Source organism: Balaenoptera physalus, assembly GCF_965194825.1.
Source record: "Balaenoptera physalus genome assembly, chromosome: 21".
In the NCBI taxonomy this organism is placed as follows: domain Eukaryota; kingdom Metazoa; phylum Chordata; class Mammalia; order Artiodactyla; family Balaenopteridae; genus Balaenoptera; species Balaenoptera physalus.
The window spans coordinates 29,391,498-29,402,189 of NC_138902.1; positions in this window are offsets into that span (position 1 = coordinate 29,391,498).

Sequence of the window (10,692 nt, forward strand, 5' to 3'; positions counted from 1 at the left end):
ATATTTTGAGTATGTCGCCTGTCTCCTGTGTGGTATAATGTTGGTGGTTCTCAATTAATGTCTCGATTTGATCGCTATCAAATTCAATTGGTCTACCCAACCGTGGAGCATTGTCCAGTGAGAAATCTCTAGCGTGAAACTTTGCAAACCACTTTTTACACGTTTAATCAGTCACAGCACCTTCTCCATACACTGCATAAATCTTTACGTTTTAGTTGCATTTTTACCTTTCTTGAAATAATAAAGCACATTATGCCGAAAATGTTGCTTTTTTTCTTCATCTTCAATATTAAAATGGCTACACAAAAATTCACCAATTTTGATGTCTTTTTTTAAATGCATGCTGATATGACAGTTGTCACATACAATCTAACAAAATTGTTTTGAATGAAGTTAAAGACAACTAAGGGCTACTAGAGCCATCTTACGGAAAAAAACGAACGAACCTTTTGGCCAACCCAATATGTACATGAGTGTTCATAGATAGGAAATGGAAATGGCTGTATATATGACGTGAAGGCTTGTTACCTCGTGTAGTTTATGTAATGTTTATATTTTCAGGACAAAATCATCTTAGTACATATTGATACCCATTATCTACATCAATAAATTTGAAAACAGTCTAGAAATGCTGGCATTTCTAGTGATGTCATCTCCTTGAAGGTGTGTAGAAAGTGAATTTTAGTTACAGTTCAAAAATGTTTTCTACAATTTCATCTTAAACAATACTATGAAAAGTCAAACGCTTTCTTTCTACTTAAAACTTCAGCATTTACTTTAGATATGCTGATGAGCAGATTATCAGAGTCTAAGAAATCAGGAGTTGACTTAATAATGTCTATAGTTTTTCTTGCTATTTGCAATGAATTCCTGTTTAAATTCAGGTTGGAGTAGTTCTTCACCAAAGAATAAATGCTTGAAAATTGGTATCATAGAGGATGAGGCATATTAGATATGCTTTGTTTCAGTGTGAATGTGAAATAGCACATTTTATTTTACCAATTCCCGTTTTGGCTAGAGACTTTCAAGCTGGTGCCATTATATGTGTTAGAGTAAATGTTCTACCATAATAACCAATATGCTCTCAACATGCTCTCAAAATCAGGTTGATTTCAGTAGTTTATTTAATAGAGGTAGAAATAGGGAGTGCCCAGTTCTAAAACTTGTGAGAGAGACTGAACAGCAACTGGAAATATAAAGAGTGTGCATTCAGAGCATGTGTTTGTTGCTGAACTTTATCTTGAAATAAGGCATGAGGCCAGACCAGATGATGCTTAAGGAAAAGGTTTGCCTAACTCCTTTCCAGACAAGGACTCTTCCAGTATGGTGTAGGCATGTGAGAATAAGATATCTGGTATAGCTAAGTCAGAAATTTAAAAGTCACTGGTCTTGAGACTTAAGAGAAATTGTTTAACATTTATAAATACAGATTTCTTCAATTGTTGAATTGAGCTTCTTCAAAGAACGATTGTTACTTATACTTGTGAGATCTAAATAAAAGATACATGTAAAGTAGCCAGTACATAATAAGAATGCAATAGATGTTAGTGTTCTGTCCTGTCCTGTTATTCATCTATATTTACAGTAACCTTGGGGAACTTGTATAATGCAGTGAGCAGCTAGGAGGGAGGTCTCTGGAGTCTATATAACAGAAACATACCCAAACAGAAGCAAAAATAACGAAAGCAAAAGAAACAAACTGGGTTTAAGTCTAGAATCGAACAATTAGTGATTTATTTTCTCTGAGGCACAGTTTCTTCATCAATAACATAGTGATGTAACAGTGTCAATGCTCTCAGCTTCAGAGCATCAGGAAACCTGGAATTGAAGAAAGCTGGTTCATTGACATGTTCCAATGAGGAAGAACACACATCCTGGGGACCAGGGGACATATCATTAAGAGAGTGTTAGAAAGAAATGATAGGATTTGGGCTTTTGCTGAGTGGTTTTGGAAAAGGCCCAAAGAAGCAAAGTTTTGTTCTGGATTGGATGCTTTTGGGGAGCAGAGGTAGTTCTCTGATTTGGTCATGACAGAAGGAATAGAGGAGGCTCAAACAGTAATTGTTAAAGGGGCAGCAACCTCTCATTTTAGCCAGGCTAAGAGGACGTTGGCTTATTTTCGTGGTTTGGAAAATACTCTTGTTTTTGTCTGGATTCAAGTTTGATTATGGAGTGGTGATATTTTTGTCCTGATCCATCCTCATCACAGAGTGATCGCACCGGATGGTTCTCTGAAAGGGTTTATGTTCACCAGGAGAATGCCAAGGCCAGCTCCCCGCTGTCTGGGGCTGCTTTTGTCTTTCTCAATAGTAATCACCACAGTATATTTTAATTAAAGAGAAAATCCACTTTAACAGCCTAAGATGGTACCTGTTACTTCAAAGTATGTTATCTATTATTATTTTCATCATGGATGCCAGGTTTTTCACTAAGATAGTCCTATTTTGAGATATTCTGTCTTGTTATGTTTAGACTTGATTTCTGATTCGGGAAATAGGGACTCATTTCCTACATCCTGAAAGAAGCCCTCAAATAGGACAACGACATCTACCATAGTTATTTCTCTCTTTCCTAGTTTCTAGCCCAATTTAAAAGATGTTGAGAAGATGATAATATTAGGTCTTATAGTGCTTTCAAACACTGAATTTAAATGTTATTCTTGTAAATAATATGAATTATGGGTAATCTCTGAATATATTAGTAGGTAAAAAGTATTGAATAGGGTTTAAGAGCATGGTCTCTGTCTAGACGTAGTCTGCCTGGGTTTGAATCCTGCCTCAATCTTGTACTGACTATATATCCTTCGTGTAAAGAAAAAACACCTCTGTTTCTTCTTCACACGCTCTATAATTCTGACATGGATGTATAGATTTTCCACACATTAAGCAATTCTCTGACACCAGCTGGGTGTCCTACAATTTAACTCTATTCTGACACTACCTGGAGATAGGGTAAGAGCCCACAGGTTAAAGGCTCAGTCCCACAACATTGTCCCCCTTGCCCACTTCAGATGCCAATTGCAAGTCCCAGGTTGTCACCTATATTTCGGACCAACCAGCTATAAATTGGGGTTCCCATGACCCCCTCCTTGGGTTTGATAATTTGCTAGAATGTCTCACAGAACTTGGAGAAACACTTACATTTACCTGTTTCTTATGAAAGGATAGAGATGATGAAAGAGATGCATAGGGCAAGGTATGGGGTGAGGGGCATGGAACTTCCACGCCAACTCTGGGTGCATCACTCTCCCAGCACCTCCACGTATTCAACAACCCAGAACATTCCAAACTCCGTACTTTGGGGATTTTTAATGGCGCCTTCATCACGTAGGCATGATGCATCATTAACTCAGTTTCCACCCCTTTCCCGCTTGCAGGAGAATGGGCGCTGGGGCTGAAAGTTTCAAGCTTCTAATTATGGCTTGGTGACCTAGCTCCTATCCTGAAGCTAGCTAGGAGCCCAGCAAGTCACCTTATTAGAGCAAAAGACACTTCTGTCACCCAGGAAATTCCAAAGGATTTAAGAGCTGTGTCAGGAACTGTGATCAAAGACCAACTATTAGAACAAAAGATCCTCTTAGTGCTCTTATCGCTTAGTAAATTACAAGGGTTTTAGGATGTCTGTGCCAGGAACTGGCGGCAGAGACCAACATGTGTAATTTCTATTATTTCACACTAGGAAAAATTTTTTTTTTTAACCTTCTGTGCCTCAGTATCTTCAGATCTAAATGAATTACAAATACCTACTACATAGAGTCAGTGTGAAGATTAAAGGAAATAAAACATTGAAGTGTTTAGAACAAATGCCTGGGACATAATAAGCATTAACAGTAACATATAATAAATGTCAGCTCATTAGATTATGTAGCCATTTAACTCTGGTCACTTCATCCAGTGCTGAAAGAATTTTAGATGAACAACAAATATTCATTGCTAACGACTCTGTGCGAGAAATTGTATTAGATATGTAGAAATAGCTACAGTACCTGCCTTCAAGGAGCTCACTATATAGGTGAGAAATGCATGAAAAGATATCAATAAATACCTAAGTAAGCCTGTAAGAATTCAGTACAGATGTCTATCATTGACGATAAGAATTGCAATGCTTTTGAGGAAAGAGAATTAACTTCTCATTGGAGTAGACTGGCAAAATATACTGATACAGATGGTAGATGAGCTGAGTCTTGGGTGACTTATAGAATTTGCCCATTCAGAGAGATGATGAAAGAGCACTCTAGGTTGATGGAACTTCAAGGGCAAATATAGGAGAATCAGATGATAAAAATTCCAAAAACAACAACAACAATAACATAGCCACAGAAACAAAGTAGGACACGTACCGAACATAAAACCAAGCACTCAGCTAAGTGCTTAAATTTATTATCTCATTTAATCTTCTTTATGACCTTATAGAAAAGGTAGAATCATTATCCCCATTTAGTGAGGAAAACAAAGCTTAGGCAGTTTAATTAATTTGTTTGAGGTTACTAAACGAGCAAGTGCTGGGCTACATTTTAACCCTGATCTGATGGACTTTAGGTCCCAACTCTTAACCTCCACTGTTAGGTTTCCCTTAAATAATCTTTGTATACATTTTACCATTTAAGGTTCCCAGTAACTAACGCAAATCGGTGTGACCGTGGTCAGATTATGCAAGGTAAATACCTTGTCAGAGAATTTTTATTTTCTCTTGTATAGAATGGCGAATCCATTGCTATTTGGAGCAGTGAAATGGTGTAATTTTTTTAAAAAGATTTTTAAATCAATAATCTTGTCTTTCTTATTTACACAAATATTCTTAAAACACTCCATCACTGCATTCCCTATTATTTTACATAGCCAAACTGAACTGATGTTTCTATAAAGGAAAGAGCCTAACAAAGTGAGGGAGAGATTGTATTAAAAAATGTTTCTTCCATTTGCATTTGCAGAAAAGCCTCTCACAAGATTGAAGTCCATATCATATATGTATATTTTTTTGTGAGGCTATGAAGCATGTTTTTCTCAGGATTTAAGCCTTACATTTAAGGATTCAGCCCACATACCTATGCCACTGAGAAAGAAAAAACACCTTAAATCATCCGATTTAGTGATGGCTATCCAAGAACAAATACATCAAGAATTACTCACTTTGGTTAATTGTTCACAAAGTAACAAAGGGGCCAAAATTTCTTGGTTAAAAAAAAAAAAGAGAGAGAGAGACAAGATGAAGTTTATTCCAAGCAATAAACCCATCTGTGTTCAACCAGCTGCTCCTTTTCCACTTGGTACTTATTGAAATGCCCATAATTGATTCATCTCAGGGTGCACTTATACATCTGTAGAATCATTACTTTGGCTTATCTAATTGTCTTTGAAATTAAATAAACCATTGAACAACATAAAAGGTAAAACTCAAGGGAGAACAATGGATGTAGACAAAGTTGTTCTTGAGTGGAAAATAAATTCCAAAAGTAAAGGACTTTTGTCAAATGGTCTGTAATAACCATTGCATGCCTTGTCAATCAATCATGAATTTAAATCCTCTAAATTTACATTCGTAGCACTTTGGATTATATTGCATTCACCTCCTGATAGGTTCCTCCATATTTCAGTTATCTTTTAAAATGTCATAAAAACCAAGTTCTTAAAAGTAACACTATTTTCCAAGTGCAATTCTTAGCTACCCAGGACTGCTTCTGATAGTTCAAAGTTGAATAGGAATCAAGGGCTATTACAAGTGGAATACAAATCTGCATTCCACACATTACACGCGTGGTTTGGAATTTGCTCTTCTGACTTTTAATTTGCATCTATTTAATTAACTTCTTGACTTCCATTTTTCTGGAATATTCACTTCTATGAAACCTTTACTAGGCTCCCAAGCAACCAGTAGTAGAACAAGGTACTGGGAATGTGCTGAGTCTCCATAACTGGGGGAAGGAGCCAAGGATGTTATCATTCCTGTTGGTGAGTCTGTTACCCCCAGTGGAGGGCAGAGGCCTTAGGTAGGAAAGACTGGGGTTTGGATCACTGCTCTGTCACTTGCTAGCGGTGGGATCTCGGACAAGACAGTCATGTACTTTTTCTGAATTTTAGTTTCCTCATTTGAAAAAAAACTCACCTCCTGAAATTGTTATGTGAAACAATGAATATATATTTTCAATATATATTCTCAAAATGCTTTGCACAGGACTGGCACAATAATACACATTTAATAAATGTGAACTCTTATTTCTTAAATTACTTCTCTGTACCTACAATTCTGCACCCAGTTTCAGTGTGTGTGGGTTTTCTCCACAGCACCAAGCTATTATCTGACATTAGCTGGGTGTCCTACAATTCAACCCAGTTCTGGCACAATCTACAAAGAGACGGCATCAGATTCCACAGGTTAAGGATTCAGTTCCACAAGACTGCCCTCTGCTTCAGATGCCAATTGTGAATCCAGGTTGTCATGCTTCTGACCTACTGGCTATATATCAGGGGTTCCCACTATCCCCTCCTTGGATTCCATTAATTTGGTAGAGTGGCTCACAGAACTCAGGAAACTAGTTTACTCACTAGATTACTGGTTCATTATAAAGTATATTAAAGGATGAAGCAATAGCTAGATGAAGAGATACATAGGGCAAGGTCCTGAACAAAGGAGCTTCTGTTCTTGTGAATTTGGGGCACAGGGGCATGTGGAAGTGTTCTGGTTCCCTAGCCTGGAAGGTCTCCAAACTCTGTCCTTTTGGGTTTTTATGGAGGTTATTATTACATTGGCATGATTGATTAAATCACCCGCTGTTGGCAATTGACTCAAACTTCCAGCCCCTGGAGGTCAGGTGGTGGGATTAAAAGTTCCAACCCTCCATTCCTGGTTGGTTCTCCTGGCAACCAGCCCCCTTGTGTAGGTGCTATCCCAAAGCCACCTCATTAACATAACAAAAGAGACCTTTATTGTTCTTATCACTTAGGAAATCCCAAGGGTTTTAGGAGGTCTGTGCCAGAAGTAGGGACCAAGACCAAATACATATTTCTTATAATATAAATCACAATATCACAGTACCTCTTATTTTGCCCGTAACTTATACAGCCCCCTGTTGTTTTTGTTGTTTGTCTTTTCAAATGTTTACCTTATCTTCACCTAGATAGTAAGTTTCTTGAAGGCAGGCACATAGTTCCCCTGGGTACTATGGAGCATAATCTCCTGTACAAAGATGATTTTCTAAATCTTGTTTCCATTGATGGTGCTGATAAATATGTTTGAAAAACTTTTCCCCCAATTTGTCATTATTAATTAATTCAGCTTACATGGATGTTTTTATTATTCCTAGTGAGTAAGGTAGGTGCTTTGGAATATGCAGAAGGAGTTCTAAATATCTTAAAGATTCCTTTTATTCCCAAGGAATAGTTTAGACCCCAGAAACATCTGGCTCATTAGATGAGTTTTTACACATTTTCTGCATGAATTTGCTTAAAGATTCATAGAGTGACATCTTTGCACCAAATTATACTTCAGTGGCTTCCAGCATCTTTAAAACTGAGGACAAAAAAAATCCCTTTTTTTTTTTCCGATACTCTTAAAATCCAAAGGGTGGTTTCAATACTGATTTGAGAAAAGGAACAGGACTAACTGCAGAGTACAGGTGGGCTCAAATGAATGTGCAGACATTGCCAGGATAGACTAAATTCCGAAGCATCCCAAGCATTGTTTTTTACAGAGATAGCTATAGGAAATCTGCTCTTGAGAAGTCTTCCTGAGCCTGTATTTTCATGGGGAAGGGGAAAAAAAATACGCTGTGCTTGAAGGGTCCTACAAGGAGGAATCATCCCAGTGTCTCAAAGAATGGCAGGAACAAAAAATATCCAGCATGTCTGCCAAAACATCATGCATTACCCACGTTGAAACTTATATCTGCAGAGATTGTTTTAGATAGTTCTACAGTGTGAAATTCAAAAAGTGCACGGATTCTGCTACATTCAATCATTAGAAACTAGTTTTCTGCCTGGCCTTCTGAGATTTTTCTTCCACCTGCAAAGTTGTCATCCTATACTTCAAAAGGAAAGATTTGGGACAGAAGAGAAGGAAAATTTTACCTTTCTGCAGATTTCCCCCTAGAGTTAGTGGTTCACTTCAAAACAGTTGTATGCTTCCATTATGTGATCAAATGGATGCTTATATTCTGTGCAACTCAAGGCAACCATAATAATTGGAAGGGTGTCACTGAGGCTCTATTTACATACTCACCCCTGCCCAATCTTTTTGTTCAATACTCATTTTTGAGTTTGCCCTCCAGTTCTATCTACGTTTCAGCACTGGATCCATCCAGAGTCTGCCCTTTCAGACACTCTAATTTTCCTGCATTTAACCTTTAAAAAATTGACAGTTTTTCTTCTCTTTACAATTTTATGACTTTGAGTCCATAGAAAGCTGGAAGTAAAATGCCATTTCCTTTCGCCAAGTAAAAAATAAAAGAAATTTCAAAAGAGAACAGAAAACGAATTGTTAGACTGTCAAGGTTTTCCACGTTAAGACATTGGATAATGAAATCAAAACAGATCATAACGTATAGGTCAACTCATTTGCATTCAAGAGTTTCTTTAAAATAATGTGAAACAGGAGGATTTTCTGCAAACCCCAAATACAGGTTATTTTGAAATCATCTTCTAAAAGGTACTATTTATATTTAGCCATTGTTTAATAAATATTGACTTGCAGGAGAATGTTAGGAAATACAAGAGTAGCTAAGAATTATGACCTTTAAGTCATTATTATTCATCATATTTGTCTAGAAATATTGTCAAAGATTTTCACACAGTTTATTAATCTGTGATTGTTGAGTTCAGGCATACAACGATGGGCTCGATCTCAAGTGATAAGAATACATAAAATATAGAGTAGCTGTATTTGGACACATGTCAGATATAATCTAACAAATGAGAAGATATCTGAAATCAAAACTGTCTTGGAAAAGTCTAGACTTTCTAAAACATTCAGTTACTCCAAAAGAATATATATGTGTGTGTGGTGTGTGCAGCTGTATTAAAACAAGCCATTCGTTCTAAGTAGAAGTCCTGTAGCAATGTTGGACAGGTAATTAACAATAAGGATGAAGACTTTGCTTAGTAATACAATGCTCACAAGAGGCCTTGTTAGGAACTCTGGTCCATTGTTTCCATCAGATTTTATCAATCACAAATTACAGGTAACCATTTCCCTTCTAGTTTTTCATATTTTCAAAAATCATTATGAAGTCAGATAAACAATATTTAGAGCTATTATTATTCTACATACTAAAAATTAGCAAAAATTATGAGCATGTTATGTAGAACAAGATATTAGTAAACTGAGGTCCAGCTATGGAAGAAACTAAGTGGGCGTCTATAGTTGTTACAGATTTTTCCTCTCACCCCATTGTGCTTAACTTACTTGGGTCCATTTTGTTGTTGTTATTTCATTTTTTTATTAACATGTATTGCTTTTGTAGTGTTTTGAGCAGGCAAGGATTATTGGGGTTGGAGAAAAGAAGGTCTTTCTTGAAATGTACTCTCTTAGATTATGTAATTTGACTGTTATTTTTGTAGAGTACAGCATTTTTAATAAAACTCATACAAGTGAAATCAGAATTATTCCTTTATAATAATTTATTAGTGTTCAGTTCTAACCTGATTTTTAGCGAGATAGTATTTGTCCAGTCTCTCTGTACAAGTATAGGGAAGTTTCTGCAGGATCTATGATCTCCAATTTTCCAATTATCTGTTCACATGTGTTATTAGATATTTGGTAATGGTATAAACGTATAAAATTATAGAAGATTAGTGTTTGAAGGGTACTTGGAGCCTATACACAGACATGCACACGCACACAGGCATGTATACACATACATGTTGTATTAGCCTTCCCAAGGCAGAAGTCTTCCACTAGTTGCTTTTCCATATAATTTCCTCCAAATGAATTTTTAGGCCAATAGTAGTGGTAACTAATCATCCACTAAGCATTGCCTTCTCCAGTGCTACTTCAGTTCTCCTCCCCTCAAAAACCTCTCTGGGGAAAAATAATGTACTGGGGCAGAAAATAATGTACTCCTTAGACCTAGGAGCCTAGGAATCTAAAAAGACTTACGTTATTGGTGGAAAATCAATTTGTTATGACACTTTTTTGAGAAGGGATTTGAGATCAATTTAACCTAATGCTACACTTGCTCCTGCCACTATTTTTGTTCTAAGGATGACATTCTGCTAAGGAAAGAGACAAGTATCTAAAACCTTCACTCATTCGTGAATAAAAGCTCTCCTATTGGGCAGTGTTATCTGATCTGCCTTGGTGTCAATTCCTATTTTCTTTGTGCCTTGCTGATATTTTTAATGAAACACCTGATTATGATATTGTTCTTACTAAAAAGCCAGCTCCTTTATGCTCTAAAGAGTTGAAGAAACTTAACTTTTCTTTTAGCCAGGCTATATAAATAGTATAGTAGTGGGCTTTTCATGACTGTGTAGGGAATGATGAGTGGGCCCATTTAAAGGCAATTCCCCTGATCTCTCTTAGCTGAATATAGAAGGGAGTGATCTAGAAAATTCTCTGGCTTGGCAGAGAAACTGGTATTAAAATAAATTGGTTACCAAGCATTTATTATGTTTTATGTTTGCCTTTCATCATAATCCTTCATAATGTGTTTAAACAATTAATTGCCACAATATCCAATCTTCTGAGACTTGAAAAGGG